The sequence below is a fragment of the Pongo abelii genome, chromosome Y, assembly GCF_028885655.2.
Source record: "Pongo abelii isolate AG06213 chromosome Y, NHGRI_mPonAbe1-v2.0_pri, whole genome shotgun sequence".
Taxonomy (NCBI): Eukaryota; Metazoa; Chordata; class Mammalia; order Primates; family Hominidae; genus Pongo; species Pongo abelii.
In genome coordinates, this window is record NC_072009.2 from 62,048,242 (window position 1) to 62,069,308 (window position 21,067).

Genomic DNA, 21,067 nt, shown 5'->3' on the forward strand with positions numbered 1-21,067 from the left:
TCAAAAGAAAGGTTCAACTCCATGAGATGAATGCAGACATCACAAAGAAGTTTCTCAGGAAGATTCTTTCTAGTATGTATTTGTAGACATTTCCCTTCTCACCATAGGGCTCAAACCGCTCACAAATATCCATTTATAGATCTACAAAAACTCTTTCCAAACAGCTCAATTAAAAGAAAGGTTCAACTCTTGAGATGAATGCACACATCAAATAGAGGTTTCTCGGAAAACTTCTGTCTAGTTTTTATGTGAATGTATTTCCTTTTTCACCATTAGCCTCAAAGCTTTCACAAATGTCCCTTTTCAGATTTTACAAAAAGACTGTTTCATAACTGCTCAATCAAAAGATCAGTTCCAAACTGTGAGATGCATGCTGACATCACAAAGAAGTTTCTCAGAAAGATTCTGTCTAGTTTTTACCTGAATATATTTACTTTCTCACCTTAGGCCTCAAACTGCTCACAAATATCCCTTTGCAGATTTTCCAAAAAGACACTTTACAAACTGCTCAATCAAAAGAAAGTTTCAACAATGTGATATGAATGCTCACATCAAAAAAATAAGTGTCTCAGAAATCTTCTGTCTAGATTTTATTTGTGGATATTTCCTTTTTCAACATAAGCCATAAGCTGCTTAAAAATATCCCTTTGCAGATTCTACAGAAAGACAATTTACAAACTCCTCAATCAAAAGAAAGTTTCAACTCTGTGAAATGAATGCTCACATCACAAAAAAGTCTCAGTAAGCTTCTGTCTAGATTTTATTTGTTGATATTCCCTTTTTCACTTTAAGCCATAAATCACTTAAAATATCCCTTTGAAGATTCTACAAAAAGACTGTTTCCAAGCTGCTCAATGAAAATAATGGTTCAACTCTGTGAGTTGAATGGGCTCATCACAAAGAAGTGTCACAGAAAGATTCTGTCCAGATTTTATTAGTGGATATTTCCTTTTTCACCATAAGCCTGAAAGGGCTCACAAATATCCTTTGGCAGAATCCTTAAAAAGACTGTTTACAAACTGCTCAATCAAAAGAAAGATTCAGCTCTGTGTGATGAATGCACACATCACAAACAAGGTTCTCAGAAAGATTCTGTCTAGTTTTTATGTGAAGGTATTTCCTTGTTCACCATAGGCCTCAAAGCGCTCCAAATATCCAATTGCACATTCTACTAAAAGACTTTTTCCAAACTGCTCAATCAAAAGAAAGGTTCAACTCTATAAGATGAAAGTGCTCATTACAAAGAAGTTTCTCAGAAATATGTGTCTAGTTTTTATGTGAAGATAGTTCCTTTTTCACCATAGGCCTCAAATGGCTCACAAACATCCCTTTGCAGATTATACAAAAAGACATTTTCCAAACTCCTCAATCAAAAGAAATGTTTAAATCTGTAAGATGAATGCACACATCACAAAGGAGACTCTCAGAATGCTTCTGTCTGCTTTTTATGTGAAGATATTTCTTTTTCAGCATAGGCTTCAAACCACTCAGAAATATCCCTTTGCAGATCGCACAAAGAGACTGTTTCCAAACTGCTCAATGAAAAGAAACTTCAATTCTGTGACGTGAATGAAAACACTGCAAAGAAGTTTCTCAGAATGCCTTGGTCTAGTTTTTATGTGAAGATATTATCTTTTTCACCATAGGCCTCAAACTGCTCACAAATATCCCTTTGCAGATTCTACAAAAAGACTGTTTGCAAACTGCTCAATGAAAAGAAACCTTCAACTGTGTGAGACGAAAGCACATATCCCTAGAAGTTTCTCAGAATGTTTCTGTCTTGTTTTTATGTGAAGATATTTCCTTTTTCTCCATAGGCCTCAAATTCTCCCAAATATCCATTTGCAGATTCCACAAAAAGATTGTTTCCAAACTACTCAATCAAAAGAAAGGCTCAACTCTGTGATATGAAAGCCCACATCACAAAAATTTCTTAGAAAGCTTCTGTCTAATTTTATGTGTAGATATTTCCTTTTTCAGAATAGGCCTCAAAGTGCTCAGAATTACCCCTTGCAGATTCTACAAAAAGACTGTTTCAAAACTGCTCAATCAAAAGAAAGGTTAAACTCTGTGAGAGGAATTTTTTCACCACTTGCTTCAAAGTGCTACAAATATCCATTTGCATATTCTATGAATAGACTGTTTCCAAACTGCTCAAAATCAAAACAAAGTTTCAACTCCATGATATGAATGCACACATCACAAAGAATTTTCTTAGAAATCTTTTGTCTAATTTTTATGGGAAGATATTTCTTTTTCACCATAGGCCTCAAAGAGCTGCAAATATCCACTTGCAGATTCTACAAAAATACTGCTTCTAAACTGCTAAATCAAAGGAAAGTTCAACTGTGTGAGATGAATGCACACATCACAAAGAATTTTCTCAGAAAGCTTCTGTCTAGTTTTTATGTGAAGATATTTCCTGTTTCACCATAAACCTCAAAGGGCTCACAAATATCCCTTTCTGGATTCTACAAAAAACAGTTTCCCAACTGGTCAATCAAAAGAAAGTTTCAACTCTGTGAGGGGAATGCACACATCCCAAATAAGTTTCTCAGAAATCTTCTATCTAGTTTTTATGTGAAGATATTTCCTATTTCACCATAAGCCTCAATGGGTTCACAAATATCCCTATGCATATTCTAAAAAAAGACTGTTTCCAAACTGCTCAGTCAAAAGAAAGTTTTAACTCCATGAGATGAGCACACACATCACAAAGAAGTTTATGAGAATGCTTCTGTCTAGTTTTTATGTGAAGATATTTCCTATTTCACCATAGGCCTCAAAGTGCTCACAAATATCCCTTTGCAGATTTTATAAAAAGACTTTTTCCAAGCTCCTCTGTCTAAAGACAGTTTCAACACTGTGAGATAAATGAACACATCACAAATACGTTTCTCAGAATGCTTCTATCTAGGTTTCATGTGAAGATATTTCTTTTTCACCATAGGGCTCAAACCGCTCAGAAATATCCCTTTGCATATTGAACAAAAACACTATTTCCTAACTACTCAATGAAAAGAAACTTTCAACTCTGTGAGGTGAATGCAAACATCACAAAAAAGTTTCTCAGAAAGCGTCTGTCTAGTTTTCATGTGAAGATATTTCCTTTTTCACCATAGGCCTCAAAGCTCACGAAATATCCATTTGCAGATTACACAAAAATACTGTTTCCAAACTGCTCAATCCAAAGAATGGTTCAACTCCTGAAATGAAAGAACACATCACAAAGGAGTTTCTCAGAAAGCCTATGTCTTGTTTTTATATGAAGATATTTCCTGTTTCACCATAGGCCTCAAAGCGCTCTCAAATATCCCTTTAAAATTCTGTGAAGAAAGTCATTGGTAGCTTGATGGGGATGGCGTTGAATCTATAAATTACCTTGGGCAGTATGGCCATTTTCATGATATTGATTCTTCCTACCCATAAGCAAGGAATGTTCTTACATTTCTTTGTATCCTTTTTTATTTCATTGAGCAGTGGTTTGTACTTCTCCTTGAAGAGGTCCTTCACGTCCCTTGTAAGTTGGATTCCTAGGTATTTTATTCTCCTTGAAGCTATGCAGCCATAAAAAATGATGAGTTCATGTCTTTGTAGGGACATGGATGAAATTGGAAAACATCTTTCTCAGTAAACTATCGCAAGAACAAAAAACCAAACACCGCATATTCTCACTCATAGGTGGGAATTGAAAAGTGAGTACACGTGGACACAGGAAGGGGAACATCACCCTCTGGGGACTGCTGTGGGATGTGGGGAGGGAAGAGGGATAGCATTAGGAGATATATCTAATGCTAAATGACAAGTTAATGAGTGCAACACCTCAGCATGGCACATGTATACATATGTAGCTAACCTGCACATTGTGCGCATGGACCCTAAAACTTAAATTATAATAATAATAAAATAAAAATAAATATAAAAATAAATAAAAAATAAGAAAAAAATATCCCTTTGCAGATTCTACAAACAGACTGTTTCCCAACTGCTCAATCAAAAGAAAAGTTCAACTCTGTGAGATGAAAGCACACATCCCAAAGTTGTTTTGCATAAAACTTCTGTCTTGTTTTTATGTGAAGATATTTCCTATTCCACCGTAGGCCTCAAAGGGCTCACAAATATCCCTTTGCAGATTCCAAAAAAATACTGTTTCCAATTGCTCAATCAAAAGAAAGGTTAAGCTCTTTGGGATAAATGCACACATCACAAAAAACTTTCTCGGAATGCTTCTGTATAGTTTTTATGTGAAGATATTCCCTATTTCACCATAGTCCTCAAAGGGCTCAAAACTATCCCTTTGCAGATTCCACAAAAATACCGTTTCCAAACTGCTTTATGAATAGTAAGGTTCAACTCTATCAAATGAATGGAAAAAATCACAAAGAAGCTTCTCAAAAAGTTTCTGTCTAGTTTTCATATGAGGATGCTTCCTATTTCACCACAGGCCTCAAAGGGCTCAAAAATATCCCTTTGCACATTCTACAAAAAGACTGCTTCCAAACTGATCAATCAAAAGAAAGCTTCTACTCTGTGAGAAGAAAGCACACGTCATAAGGAAGTTTTTCTGAATGCTTCTGTCTAGTTTTCTGTGAAGATATTTACTTTTTCACCATAGGCTGCAAACTGCACACAAATATCCCTCTGCAGATAGTACAAAAAGACTGTTTCTGAATTGTGCATTCATAAGGTTCTACTCTGTGAGATTAATACACACGTCAGAAATAAGTTTCTCAGAATGCTTCCGTCTATTTTTTATGTGAAGATATTTCTTTATCTCCATAGGCCTCAAAACGCTCAGATATATCCCACTGCAGATACTACAAAAAGACTGTTTCCAATCTGCTCAATAAAAGGAAAGCTTCTATTCTGTGACAAGAAAGCACACATCATAAGGAATTTTCTCAGAATGTTCTGTCTAGTTTTTAAGTGAAGATATTTCCTATTTCACCTTAGGCCTCAAAGGGCTGACAAATATCCCTTTGCAGATTCTACAGTAAGATGGTTTCCAAACTGATCAATGAAAAGAAAGTTTCAACTCTGTGCAAGGAATGGACACATCACAAAGAAGTTTCTCAAAGTTCATCTGTTTAGTTATTATGTGAAGACATTTCTTTTTCAACATAGGCCTCAAACCACTCAGAAATATCCCTTTGCAGATTTTACAAAGAGACAGTTTCCAAACTGCTCAGTCAAAACAAAGGTTCAGCACTGAGATGAATGCACACATCACAAAGACGTTTCTCAGAACGCTTCTGTTTAGTTTTTATGTGAAGATATTTCCTTTTTCACCATAGACCTCAAAGCACTCCAAATATCCATTTGCAGATTCTACAAAAAGAGTGTTTCCAAACTGCTCAATCAAAAGAAAGATTAAACTCTGTGAGATGAATGCAAACATCACAAAGTAGTTTCTCAGAATGCTTCTGTCTAGTTTTTATGTGAAGATATTTCCTTTTTCATCATAGGCCTTAAACTGCTCAGAAATATCCCTTTGCAGATACTACAAAAAGACTGCTTCCAAACTGCTCAATCAAAAGAAAGGTTCAACTCTGCAAGATGAAAGCACTCATCAAAAAGAAGTTTCTCAGAAAGCTTCTGTCTAATTTTTATGTGAAGATATTTCATATTTCAACATAGGCCTCAATGGGCTTAGAAATATGCCTTTGCAGATTGTCCAAAGAGACTCTTTCCAAACTGCTCAATCAAAGGAAACGTTCAACATGTGAAATGAAAGTGCACATCACAAACAAGTTTCTCAGATGGTTTCTTTCTAGTTTTAATGTGAAGATATTTCCTTTTTCACCATAAGCTTCAGTGGGCTCAAAAATATCTCTTTGCAGATCCTACAAAAGGCCTCTTTCCAAACTGCTCTAACAAAGGAAAGTTTCAACTCTGTGAGGGGAAATCACACATCACAAATAAGTTTCTCAGAAAGCTTCTGTCTAGTTTTCATGGGAAGATATTTCCTATTTCACCTTAGGCCATAAAGGGATAAAAAATATCCCTTTACAGAATCTACAAAAAGACTCTTTCCAAACTGCTCCATCAAAAGAAAATTTCAACTGTATGAGATTAATGGATGCATCACAAAGCAGTTTCTCAGAAAGCTTCTGTCTACTTTTTATGTGAAGATATTTCTTTTTCACCATAGGCCTCAAACGTCTAAGAAATATCCCTTTGCAGATTGGACATAAAGACTGTTTCCAAACTTCTCAATCAAAAGAAATTTTCAACTCTGTGTGATGAATGTACACATCACAAAGAACTTTCTCAGAATGCTTCTGTCTAGTTTTTATGTGAAGATATTCACTTTTTCACCATAGGCCTTAAACCGCTCCCAATTATCCCTCTGCATATAATACAAAAAGACTGCTTCCAAACTGCTCAATGAAAAGAAAGTTCAACTCTGTGGGATAAAAGCACACATCACAAAGACGTTCTTCAGAAAGTTTCTCACTAGATTTTATGTGAAGATATTTAGTTTTTCACCACAAGGCACAAAGCGCTCCAAATATCCATTTGCAGATTCTTCAAAAAGACTGTTTCCAAACGGATCAATCAAAAGAAAGGTTCAACTCTGTGAGATGAATGCAAACATCACAAAGAAGTTTCTCAGAATGCTTCTGTCTAGTTTTTCTGTGAAGATATTTCCTATTTCACCATGGCCCTCAATGGGCTCACATATATCCTTTTGCAGATTCTACAGAAAGACTGTTTCTGAACTTCTCAATGAAAAGAAATGTTCAACTCTGGGAGATGAATGCACACATGAAAAAGAAGTTTCTCAGAATGCCTCTGTGTAGTTTTTATGCTTAGATATTTCTTTTTCACCATAGACCTCAAACCACTCAGAAATATCCCTTTGCAGATTGTACGAAAAGATGGTTTCCAAACTGCTCAATGAAAAGAAAGGTTCAACTCTGTGACATGAATATGCACATCACAAAGAAGTTTTTCAGAAAGCTTCTGTTTAGTTTTTAAGTGAAAATATTTCCTTTTTCACCATAGGCCTCAAAGCCCTCCAAATATCCTTTTGCAGAATCTACAAAAAGAGAGTTTCCACACTGTTCAATGAAAAGAAAGATTCAAATCTGAGAGATGAAAGCACACATCACAAAGAAGTTTCCCATAATGCTTCTGTCTACTTGTTTTGTGAAGATATTTTCTATTTCAATATAAGCCTTTGCAGACTCTACAAAAAGACAGTTTTCGAACTGCTCCATGAAAAGAAAGTTTCAACCCTGTGAGACGAATGCACAAATAATAAATTAATTTCTCATAATGCTTCTGTCTAGTTTTTATGTGAAGATATTTCTTTTTCACCATAGGCATAAAACCGTTCAGAAATATCCCTTTGTAGATTCTACAAAAAGACTGTTTCCAAACTGCTCAATCAAAAGAAAGGTTCAACCCTGTGAGATGAATGCACATATAGCAAAGAAGTTTCTCAGAAATATTCTGTCTTGTTTTTATGTGAAGATAATTCCTTTCTCAACATAGGCCTCAAAGTGATCCAAATATCCATTTGCAGATTCTACAAAATGACTGTTTCCAAACTGATCAATCAAAACAAATTTTTAACTCTCTGAGATGAAAGCACACATAACAAAGAAGTTACTCAGACAGCTTTTCTCTAGTTTGTATGTGAAGATATTTCCATTTCACCTGAGGCCATAAAGGGCTCACAAATATTCCTTTGAAGCTTCTACAAAAAGACTGTTTCCCAAGTGCTCAATCAAAAGAAAGGTTCAACTCTGTGAGATGAATGCACACATCACAAAGAAGTTTCTCAGAATACTTCTGTCTAGTTATTATGTGAAGATATTTCCTTTTTCACCACAGTCTTTAAACTGCTCAAAAATATCCCTCTGCAGATACTACAAAAAGACTATTTCCAAACTGGTCCATCAAAGAAAGTTTCAACTCTGTGAGATGAATGGACTCATCACAAAGAAGTTTCTCAGAATTCTTCTGTCTAGTTTTTATGTGAACATATTTCCTTTTTCACCGTAGGACTCAAATTGCTCCAAATATCCATTTGCAGATCCTACAAAAAGAATGTTTCCAAACTGCTCAATCAAAAGATAGGCGCAACTCTGTGAGACAAAAGCACACATCACAAAGAAGTTTTTCAGAAAGCTTCTGTCTACTTTTTATATGAAGGTATTTCCTTTGGCACCATAGGCCTTAAACTGCTCACAAATATAACTCCACTTATACTTCCAAGAGACTTTCTCCAAATTGCTAAATCAAAAGAAACGTTCAACATTGTGAGATGAATGCACACATCACAAAGAAGTTTCCCAAAATGCTTCTGTCTAGTTATTTTGTGAAGATATTTCCTTTTTCACTATAGTCTTTAAACCACTCAAAAATATCCCTCTGCAGATACTACAAAAAGACTGTTTCCAAACTGATCCATCAAAGAAAGTTTCAACTCTGTGAGATGAATGGACTCATCACAAAGAAGTTTCTCAGAATTCTTCTGTCTAGTTTTTATGTGAACATATTCCCTTTTTCACCATAGGACTCAAATTGTTCCAAATATCAATTTGCAGATTCTACAAAAAGAATGTTTCCAAACTTCTCAATCAAAAGAAAGGTGAAATTTTGTGAGACAAAAACACACATCACAAAGAAGTTTCTCAGAAAGCTTCTGTTTACTTTTTATATGAAGGTATTTCCTTTTGCACAATAGGCCTTAAACTGCTCACAAATATAACTCCGCTTATACTTCCAAGAGACTTTCTCCAAATTGCTAAATCAAAAGAAACGTTCAAATTTGTGAGATGAATGCACACATCACAAAGAAGTTTGTCAAAATGCTTCTGTCTAGTTTTCATGTGAAGATATTTATTTTTCACCATTGGCCTCAAACCACTCTGAAATATCCCTTTGCAGTTTGTACAAAAAGACTGTTTCCAAACTGCTCAATGAAAAGAAATGGTCAACTATTAGAGATGAGAGGAAATATCACAAATAGTTTTCTCAAAAAGCTACTGTCTAGTTTTTATGTGAAGATATTTCCTTTTCCACTATAGGCCTCAAAACGCTCCAAATATCCATTTGCAGATTCTACAAAAAGACTGTTTCCAAACCGCCCCATAAAAAGAAAGGTTCAACTCTGTGAGAGGAAAGTGCACATCACAAAGAAGTTTCTCAGAAAGCTTCTATCTAGTTTTTATGTGAAGATATTTCATATTTCAACATAGGCCATAAGGGGCTCACAAATATCCATTTGCAGATTCTAAGAAAATACATGTTCCAAACTGCTAAATCAAAAGAAAGGTTTAACTCTGTGAGATGAGTGGGCACATCACAAAGAAGTTTCTCAGAAAGCTTCTGTCTAGTTTTTATGTGAATATATTTATTTTTCACCATAAGCCACAAAAGGCTAAGAAATTTCCCTTGGCAGCTTCTACAAAAGACTGTTTCCAAACTGCTCAATCGAAAGAAAGGTTGAATTCGGTGACATGAATTGACACATCACAAAGAAGTTTCTCAGAAATCTTCTCTCTAGTTTTTATGTGAAGATTCTTCCTTTTTCACCATTGGCCTCAAATAGCTCCAAATATCCATTGGCAGATTCTACAAAAAGACTTTCCAAACTGCTGAATCAAAAGAAAGGTTCAGTACTGTGAGAAGAAAGCACACATCACAAAGAAGTTTCTCAGAAATCTTCTGTCTAGTTTTCATGTGAAGATATTTCATATTTCATCACAGGCCATAAAGAGCTCACAAATATCTCTTTGCAGATTCTACAAAACGACTGTTTCCAAACTGCTCAATCAAAAGAAAGGTTCAACTCTGTGACATGAATGGACACATCACAAAGAAGTTTTTCAGAATGCTTCTGTCTACTTTTTTATGTACAGATATTTCGTTTTCACCGTAGACCTCAAATGGCTCAGAAATATCCCTTTGCAGATTTTACAAAAAGACTATTTCCAAACTGCTCAAACAAAAGAAAGATTCAACTCTCTGAAATGAAAGCTCACATCACAAAGAAGTTTCTCAAAATGCTTCTGTCTAGTTTTTATGTGAATATATTTCCTTTTTGACCTTAGGCCTCAAAGCTCCCCAAATATCCATTTGTAGACTCTTCAAAAAGACTGTTTCCAAAGTGATCAATCAAAAGAAAGGTTCAACTGTGTAGGATGAAAGCACACATCACAAAGAAGTTTCTCAGAAAGATTCTCTCTAGTATTTATGTGAAGATATTTCCTATTTCTCCATAGGCCTAAAGGGGATCACAAATATCCCTTTGCAGATACTACAAGAAGACTGTTTCCAAACTGCTCAATGAAAAGAAAGGATCAACTCTGTGAGGTGAATGCACAGATAAAAAAGAAGTTTCTTAGAATGCTTCTGTCTAGTTTTTATGTGAAGATATTTCTTTTTCACCACAGGCCTGAAACCACTCAGAAATATTCCTTTGCAGATTGCACAAAAAGAATGTTTCCAAACTCTTCAATGAACAGAAAGTTTCAACTCTTTTATATGAATGCAAACATCACAAAAAGTTATCTCTAAAAGCTTCTGTCTGGTTTTTACGTGAATATTTACTTTTTCAGCATAGGCATCACCCCACTCACAAATATACATTTGCAGATTCTATACAATGACTTGTTCCCAAACTGCTCAATGAAAAGAAATGTTCAAATCTGTGAGATGAAAGCATGCATCACAAAGAAGTTTCTCAGAAAGTTTCTGCCTAGTTTTTAGGTACAGATACTTCCTTTTTCACCTTATGCCTCAAAGCGCTCCAGATATCCATTTACTGATTCTACAAAAAGAGTGTTTCCAAACTGCTCAATCAAAGGAAATGTTCAACTCTGTGAAATGAAAGCACACATCACAAAAAGTTTCTCAGAATGCTTCTGTCTAGTTATTATGTGAAGACATTTTCTATTTCACTATAGGACTCAAAGAGCTCAGAAATATCCCTTTGCAGATTCTACAAAAGGACTGTTTCCAAACTGCTCAATCAAAAAGAAGGTTCGCAAGCATCACAAAGAAGTTTCTCAAAAATCTTCTGTCTAGTTTTTATGTGAAGATATTTCCTATTTCATCATAGGTCTCAAAGGGCTCAGAAATATCCCTTTGCAGATTCTATGAAAGGACTCTTTCTGAACTACTGAATGAAATGAAAGTTTCAAATCTGTGGGATGAATGCACACATCACAGAGAAATTTCTCAGAATGCTTCTGTCTGATTTTTATGTGAAGACATTTCTTTCTCACCACAGGCCTCAAACCACTCAGAAATATCCCTTTACAGATTGTGCAAAAAGACTGTTTCTAAACAGCTCAATGAAAAGGAAGATTCAACTCTGGGAGATGAATGCAAACTTCACAAAGAAGTTTCTCAAAAATCTTCTGTCTGGTTTTTATGTGAAGGTATTTCCTTTTTCACCATAGGCCTCAAACTGCTCACAAACATCTCTTTGCAGATTCTACAAAAAGACTGTTTCCAAACTGCACAATGAAAAGAAAGGTTAAACTCTGTGAGATGAAAGCACACATCACAAAGAAGTTTCTCAGAATGCTTTTGTATAGTTTTATGTGAAGAAGTTTCCTTTTTCACCATAGCAATCAAAAGAACGGTTCAAATGTGTGGGATGAATGCACACATCCCAAAGAAGTTTCTCAGAAAACTTCTGTTTAGTTTTTTGTGAAGATATTTCCTTTTTCACCATGGGCCTCAAAGTGCTCCAAATATCCAGTTGCAGATTCTACAAAAAGAGTGTTTCCAATCTGCTCAATCAAAAGAAATGTGCAACTCTGTGAGGTGAAAGCACACGTCACAAAGAAGTTTCTTAGAAACCTTCTGTCTAGTTTATATGTGAAGATATTTCATATTTCAAAATAGGCCTCAAAGGGCTCAGAATTATACCCTTGCAGATGCTACAAAAAAGAGTGTTTCCAAACAGCTCAATCAAAAGAAAGATTTAACTTGGTGAGATGAATGCACACATTACATAGAAGTCTCTCATGATGCTTCTGTCTAGTTTTTTTGAGAAGCCATTTCCTTTTTCACTATAGGCCTCAGTCTGCTCATTAATAGCCCTCTGCAGATACTAGAAAAAGAGTCTTTCCAAACTGCTCAATCAAAATAAAGGTTCAAATCTTTGAGATGAAAGCCCACGTCACAAAGAAGTTTCTCAGAAAGTTTCTGTCTAGTTTTTATGTGAAGATATTTCCTATTTCACCTTAGGCCTCAAAGGGATCACAACTATCCCTTTTCAGATTCTACAAAAAACTCTTTCCGAACTGCTTCATCAAAGGAAAGGTTCAATTCTGTGAGATGAATGCACACATAAAAAATTAGTTTCTCAGAATGCTTCTGTCTTGTTTTTATGTGAAGATATTACTTTTTCACCATAGGTCTCAAACCGCAAACAGATATTCCTTTGCAGATTGCACAAAAAGTATGTTTCCACACTGCTCAATGAACGGAATGTTTCAACTCAGTGAGATGAATGCAAACATCACAAAGAGTTTTCTCAAAATACTTCTGTTTAGGTATTATGTGAAGGTATTTACTTTCTCACCATAGGCCTCAAACTGCTCACAAATAACCCTTTGCAGATACTACAAAATGACTTGTTGCCAAACTGCTCAGTGAAAAGGAAGGTCCAGATCTGAGATGAAAGCACGCATCACAAAGAAGTTTCTCAGAAGTTTCTGTCTAGTTTTTATGTGCAGATATTTCCTTTTTCACCATAGGCCTCAAAGCATTCCAAATATCCATTTGCAGATTCTACAAAGAGTGTTTCCAAACTGCTCAATCAAAAGAGAGGTTCAACTCTTTGAGATGAAAGCACACAGTACAAAGAAGATTTTCAGAAAACTTTTGTGTAGTTTTTATGTGAAGACATTCTACAAAAGGACTCTTTCCAAACTGCTTAATCCAAGGAAAGTTTCAACCCTGTGACATGAATGCACACATCACAAAGAAGTGTCTCAGAATGCTTCTGTCTAGTTTTTATGTGAAAATATTTCCTGTTCACCATAGGCATAAAACGTTGCAAATATCCATTTGCAGATTCTACAAAAAGACTGTTTCCAACCTGCTCAATCAAAAGAAAAGTTCAACTCTGTGAGATGAAGGCACACATGACAAATAAGTTTCTCAGAAAGCTTCTGTCCAGTTTTTATTTGAAGATTTTCCCTATTTCACCATAGGCCTGAAAAGGCTCACAAATATCCTTTTGCATATTCTAAAAAAAGACTGTTTCCAAACTGCTCAATCAAAAGAGAGGTTCAAATATGTGTGATGAATGCACACATCACAAAGAAATTTCTCAGAATGTTTCTGTCTAGTTTTTATGTGAAGATATTTCTCTTTCACCATAGGCCTCAAATGGCTCAGAAATATCCCTTGCAGCTTGTACAAAAAGACTGTTTCCAAACTGCTCAATCAAAAGAAAGTTTCAACACTGTGAGATGAATGCACACATCACAAAGAAGTTTCTCAGAAAGCTTCTGTTTAGCATTCATGTGAAATGCTAAAATTCACCATAGGCCTCAATGGGCTCAGAAATATCCCTTTGCAGATTCTACAAAAGGACTGTTTAGAAAACTGCTTCATCCAAAGAAAGGTTCAACTCTGTGAGTTGAATGCATACATCTCAAAGAAGTTTCTCACAACGGATCTGTCGAGTTTTTTTTTGTGAAGATACAACCTTTTTAACCATAGGTCATAAACTGCTCATGAATATCCCTCTGCAGATACTACAAAAAGACTGTTTCCAAACTGCTGCATCCAAAGAAATGTTCAAATCTGTGAGATGAATACACCCATCACAAAGAAGTTTCTCAGAATGCTCCTGTCTGGTTTTTATGTGAAGATATTTCCTTTTTCACCATGGGTGTCAAAGTGCTCCAAATATCCATTTACAGACTCTACAAAAAGAGTGTTTCCAAACTGCTCATTCAAAAGAAAGGTTCAACTCTGTGAGATGAAAGCACGCATCACAAAGTAGTTTCTCAGAAAGCTTCTGTCTAGTTTTATGTGAAGATATTTCCTATTTCACCATAGGCAATAAAGAGCTCACAAATATTTTTTGCAGATTCTTCAAAAAGATTGTTTCCAAACTGCCCAATCCAAAGAAAGGTTCAACTCTGTGAGATGAATGGACACATCACAAAGAAGTTCCTCAGAATGCATCTATCCAGTTTTATGTGAAGATATTTCTTTTTCATCCTAGGCCTCAATGGGCTCAGAAATATCCCTTTGCAGATTCTAAAAAAGAACTGTTTCCAAACTGCTCAATCTAAAGAAAGGTTCACCTCTGTGAGTTGAATGCACACATCACAGAGAAGTTTCCCAGAATGCTTCTGTCCACTTTGTATGTGAAGGTATTTCCTTTTTCACCATAGGCCTCAAACCGTTCACAAATATCCCTCTGCAGATACAACAAAAGGACTGTTTGCAATCTGCTAAATCAAAAGATAGGCTCAACTCTGTGAGATGAAAGCACACATCCCAAAGAAGTTTCTCAGAAAGCTTCTGTCTAGTTTTTATGTAACAATATTTCCTATTTCACCACAGGCCTCAATGGACTCAAAAATATCCCTTTCAGATTCTACAAAAAGAGTGTTTCTGAACTTCTCAACGAAATGAAAGTTTCAACCCTGTGAGGTGAATGCACACATAAAACAGAAGTTTCTCAGAATGCTTCTGTCTAGTTTTTATGTGAAGATATTACTTTTTCACCATAGGCCTCAAACTGCTCAGAAATATCCCTTTGCAGATTGAACCAAAAGACTCTTTCCATTGTGCTCAATGAAAAGAAATATTCATCTGTGTGAGATGAATGCACATATAAAAAAGAAGTTTCTCAGAATGCTTCTGTCTAGTTTTTTTGTGAAGATATTTCCTTTTTCACCATAGTCCTTAAACCATTCACAATTATCCCTCTGCAGATACTACAAAAAGACTGTTTCCAAACTGCTCTATGAAAAGAAAGGTTCAACTCTGTGAGATGAATGCACACATCAGGAAGAAGTTTCTTGGAATGATTCTGTCTAGTTTTTATGTGAAGATAATTCTTTTTCACTACAGGCATCAAACGGCTCAGAAATATCCATTTGCAGATTGTACAAAAATACTGTTTCCAATCTGCTCAATCAAAAGAAAGGTTCTGCTCTGTGATATGAATCCAGGCATCACAAAGAAGATTCTCAGAAAGCTGCTTTTTAGTGTTTTTGTGAAAATATTTCCGTTTTCACCATAGGCCTAAAAGCGCTGCAAATATCCATTTGTGGATTCTACAAAAAGACTGTTTAGAAACTGCTCAATCAAAAGAAAAGTTAAACTCTGCGAGATGAAAGCACACATTGCAAAGCATTTTCTCAGGAAGATTCTGTCTAGTTTTTATGTCAACTTATTTCCTGTTTCATCATAGGCTGTAAAGGGCTCACAAGTATCCATAAGCATATTTTAAAAAAAGACTGTTTCCAAACTGCTCAAACAAAAGAAAGGTTCAACTCTGTGAGATGAATGCACACATCAGAAAGAACTTTCTCAGAATGCTTCTGCCTAGTTTTTATGTGAAGATATCTCTTTTTCACCTTAGGTCTCAAATGGCTAAGAAATATCCCTTTGCAGATTTTACAAAAAGACTGTTTCCAAACTGCTCAATAAAAAAAGTTTCAACACTGTGAGATGAATACACACATCAAAAAGAAGTTTCTCAGAATGCTTCTGTTTTCTTTTTGTTCGAAAATATTTCCCTTTTCACCATAGGCCTCGATGAGCTCAGAAATATCTCTTTGCAGATTCTACAAAATGACTGTTTAGAAAACTGCTGGATCCAAATTACTCCATTATGGCTCACACTGCAGCCTTAACCTCCCCAGGGTTAAGCTATTCCTCAAGGGATCCTACATCCTCGGCCTGCCAAAGTGTTGGGGTTAAAGGCGTGAGCCACCAGCACCTGGCCTGAGTTAATACATCTGGTCTCACTACGTCTTAACCACACACCCATGAAGAACTCAAGTCAAGAGAGAGTTGGCAAAAGACTCTCAGCATTCTTTCCCAAAAGCAGTGAGGTGGATGGCAGATGTGTGTCCCGAGCTCCTGGGGTTTTAGGTGACCATGTGTAGAGGAGAGATTTCCAATGTTTCCAGAGAGGCACGAGCCACAGTTATTCGGGGCATCCGAACACGAGATGGGGTTTCTGACAGCAACTTAAGGGCCAGGAAGGGCCAGAATCTGCCAAGACAAATGTCACAGGGTGAGGCCAATGGAACCCAAGGTAGAGGGAGTCAGCGGTCCTCACAGAGAGGACTCCAGCCCTAGGCCCCGCTGTGCAGACCAAATCAGAAGGAAGAGAGTCCTTTGTCCTACATGCCACATCCCTCCACTGAATTTGGGAGTGGATCTGTTTCCCAAACATGAGGTGACATTCGCTTTGCAATGGATCACAAGGGGCCGGGCTTTCCAGAGTCGGCAGGATAAAGAAGTCATTCTGGCTCGGCCACCCCCATCCCCCGGTAACTGGTGAATTTAAATGAGCCGAGGCTGGCCGGGCCGGAGCAGCTACAGGGGGGAGGGGGGTGGGTGGGGTGGGGGTTTCCTGAGGCACTGCAGAAATTGGGCCTTTGCCTCGAGGATGACAGTGCTGCAGGAACCCTTCCAGGCTGCTATATGGCAAGCACTAAACCACTATGCTTACCGAGATGGGGTTTTCCTCACAGAACGCCTTTATGCAGAAGTACACTCAGAAGAAGCCTTGTTTTTAATGGCGACCTGTTCTTACCTCCCAGGAAAGGGCTATAAAGCATATAGACTCTTGAAAAGACACAGTTGTCCTACACCACAATGCAAATACCTGCTTGCAAAATGTTGTGTTGATCTCAGTAAGCTTGCAGACTGGGAACAAATCTTATCTGGTGGAGTGTTTAATAAGGAGAAAAGCCATGATGATATTGCTACTGAGTTTGGTGATTCAGTTTGCTTTCCCCTTCCATTGTTGGGATGTGCATATTGCAAGACAATATACAATTGCAAGATATGTATATTGCAAAGGATAAGAATGTTTCCAAAAGAGACTTAGTTTAAATCCTTTCCTCTGTTATCCCTTTGAATCATTATGTGAAATAGGTGAAAAGCCAGATCCTGACCAAACATGTAAATTCACATCTTTACAGAACTTTAGCAACTGTCTGCCCAACTTTGCACAACACAAGTACCTAACCACAGTTTATGTCACAGACAGCCTGAGACCTTTCTTATGGAAACACCCCAGGACACAATTGAATTAAACAGAGTCAATTTAGAATCTTCCAATTCAAAGTACTCCTTGAATACAGATTCCCCAGTGTCTTTTATTGATTCAGCTGTAATTTCACCTGAAACTATCCCACTGGGAACAGGAACTTCCATATTATCTAAACAGGTTCAAAATAAACCAAAAACTGGTCGAAGTTTATGAACAGGACCAGCAGCTCTTAGTCCATTTACCCCAAGTTTTGGGATTTTGCCATTAGAAACCCCAAGTCCTGGAGATGGATCTTATTTACAAAACTACACTAATACACCTTCTGTAATTGATGTGCCATCCACTGGAGTCCCTTCAAAAAAGTCTGTTGCCAGAATTGGCCAAACTGGAGCAAAATCTGTCTTCTCGCAGAGTGGAAACAGCCGAGAGGTAACTCCAATTCTTTCACTAACAGAAAGTTCTGGTCCATAAATAACTACAACAACTCAGGTAATGAGCCCCACTATGACATCTCCCCCAAATGAACTGCATCGAAGAAGTTCATGACTCTTTACTAGTGACAGTTCCACAACCAAGGAGAATAAGAAGAAATTAAAAATGAAGTTTCCACCTAAAATCCCAAACAGAAAAACAAAAAGTAAAACTAATAAAAGAGGAATAACTCAATCTAATATAAATGACAACCTGGAAATTACAAAATTGGACTCTTCCATCAATTCAGAAGAGGAAATATCCACAATCACACCTCAGATTCAGGCTTTTAATCCACAAAGAGCAGCAGCAGAAGGCTTGATGAGCCTTCTTCGTGAAAGGGGGAAAGGTTATTTAGCTTTATGTTCATACCACTGCAAAGAGGCTATAAATATTTTGAGCCATCTACCTTCTCACCACTTCAATACTGGTTGGGTACTGTGCCAAATTGGAAGGTCCTATTTTGAACTTTCAGAGTACATGCAAGCTGAAAGAATATTCTCAGAGGTTAGAAGGATTGAGAATTATAGAGTCGAAGGCATGGAAATCTACTCTACAACACTTTGGCATCTTCAAATAGATGTCGCTCTTTCATTTCTGTCAAAAGACTTAACAGAGATGGATAAAAATTCGCCAGAGGCCTGGTGTGCTGCAGGGAACTGTTTCAGTCTGCAACGGGAACACGATATTGCAATGAAATTCTTCCAGAGAGCTATCCAAGTGGAACCAAATTATGCTTATGCCTATACTTTATTAGGGCGAGGGTTTGTCTTAACTGAAGAATTGGACAAAGCATTAGCTTGTTTTTGAAATGCTATCAGAGTCAATCCTAGACATTACAATGCATGGTAAGTGGTAATGAATTGTAAAGACAAAGTCTTGTTGATGGTGCTGCTAGTAACTAATTTTTCTTGTTAGATAGCTCTTTATTGTCATGAATTTGGTTACTAATACTTACGAATGGTACATACTGGTCAATAACTTCAAACTAACTTTTTTTATGAAATGTATGTCTTTAACAAACTCTTCAGTTAACTAATGATAATAGAATACGAGATGCTTATACTCAACAGTTTCAGTCTTCTACAAAACTTTTGCAGATACTGTAGTTGCGTTTTGTTTGTTTGCTTGTTTAGTTTTGTTACTTGATTTGTTACATTTTCTTCGAACACAAAAATGGTGATTGGGACTAAAAGTGCTTGGGAAATTGGAAAGGAATAGCATAATTCACTTATTGGATAATAGAAAAAAACACTGAAAAAGTTCACCGGTTGCTTTTTGAAAATGTTCCAGTTTATTGAGTTACTATTAAGAACTTAATGTATCCTTTATTTAGCAGTATCTCTGTTTTACTTTTTTGTATTTGTGTATAAGTAGACACATAGGAAATTACTACCCAGGTCATATTGTTATCAACTAAATAACATATGAAAAAGTTTGGTCCTACTTCTGCCTCAACACCATACTTACTGTTGGCATTTATTGTATTTCTCTGGACTGACTTAAAAGTTTAAATATCAAGAGAAGGCAAGGCATGGTGGCTCATGCCTGTCATCCCAGCACTTTGGGAGGCCAAGGTGGGCAGATCACAACGTCAAGAGATCGAGAACATATGGTGAAACCCCGCCTATATTAAAAGTATAAAAATTAGCTGGGCATGGTGGCAGACGCCTGTAGTCCCAGCTATTCAGGAGGCTGAGGAAGGATAATCGCTTGAACCTGGGAAGTGGAGGTTGCAGTGAGCCAAGTTTATGCCATTGCACTCCAGCCTGGGCGACAGAGTGAGATGCTGTCTCAAGAAAAAAATAAAATAAAAATAAAATAAAATAAATATCAAGAGAAAGTATAATTCTGAAGTAGTAACTCTGCAGAAGCTTTTTTGTCAGATACAGTTATCTTTGGGGTTAGTTATTATAGCAGTTGAGTTTTAACACTTGATTTGCTTCTAAATCTGAAGCATTATATTACTAAAATATTTTTAGATTTGTGATTATGTTGTTTAATGGATTATATATCATTTTGCAGTAGTAGTTGCAGTGCCTGAAAGATTGCCAGAAAAATAGTGCTAGCTATTGCTAAACAATGTAACAATCAACTTGCCAATATTGCCATCTCTTCCAATAGCTATGTTCTCCATAATATTTTAAGAACTCAGTTCTTCATAAGGCTTGTGTTGTTTTTGATTTTTTCCCAAGTCTGGTGGATGCTTGTGCTGTTCTTTTTTAAATGTGTATTGTCTGTCCAGCTATTCCGCAGGAGTCACATTCTTAAAAACCTTAACCATATCAAAATTGTGTTTAAAGGAGGACTATTCAGACTGGCAAGATTTTAGTAGTAGGAGTTTAAATGCTGACGTATTTAGGTAACTCTAAATACTGAGCAACTTTATTCTATCTACAAAATAGGTAGTCTTTCTTTTCTTTTCACTTTCACTATCATTAGCACCATGTTTAATACCTTTTCTTCATCTATAACACAATTATAACGATATACACAGCCACTCAAATAAAGCAGATATATTGTGCTTTAAAAAAAAAGAAGTCATTATATGGCACACAATGAGGTGTGACTCAAATCTAGAATCTCCAGTGAAAACCAATGAAACAGGGTCAAATCACGTGTCTACTAAAAATAAAAAAATGAGCCAGGTGTGGTGGTGCTGAGGCAGCAGAATCACTCTAACCCAGGGGACAGAGGTTGCAGTGAGCTGAGATCACGCCACTGTACTCCAGCCATGGGGGTACAGAACAAGACCCCATCTCAGAAGCAAACAAACACAGAAAGCCAATAAAGGTGTTTAATTCAACGTGTCAGGCTCAGGTCTCTTGACAGGATACATCCAGTACCCGGGGAAACGTTGATGGGTGGGGTGGAATCTATTTTGTGGCCTCAAGGAAGGGTTTGAGAGACAGTCCCACAAACGTTGACGGCAAACGTGACGGCCTAAAGAAGCCCCTCCGCCCAAGAAGTGATATTCATTTGTATCCTGTAGCCACTCACGAGGGAGAATCGGGCTCTCTACAGACCCCCAAGCCCCACCCCACACCACCCCAACCCCCCCCCCCAGCTTCGTGAAATGAGCTGTCGCTCCGTCAGGCTCTATTCAGGCCGTGTGGTTTTGTAACCTCCAGTGTGTGTGCCTGGGGTGTGGGGTGGGGTTGGGGCGGCTGTGTACAGAGGAGGGGATAAAGCGGTGGTGTCTCGTGGGTGCCCAGTACATGGGACGTGAGTGGGGTGGCCAGAGCCTAGGGAACTCATTGCCTGTCAGGACGTCTCCTCTCTTGGTCCCCTCTCTGACCTACGCTCCACATCTTTGCAGTTCAGTGGAGACCTTGTGGGTGGAAGTCACCATCCCTTTGGACTTTA

General features: G+C 37.1%; 1 pseudogene; it reads left to right on the forward strand.

Annotated features, from left to right (window-relative positions):
* Window positions 1–16,621: 16,621 nt before the first annotated feature.
* On the forward strand, window positions 16,622–18,553 carry LOC134760960 (cell division cycle protein 27 homolog; annotated as a pseudogene).
* Window positions 18,554–21,067: the final 2,514 nt, after the last annotated feature.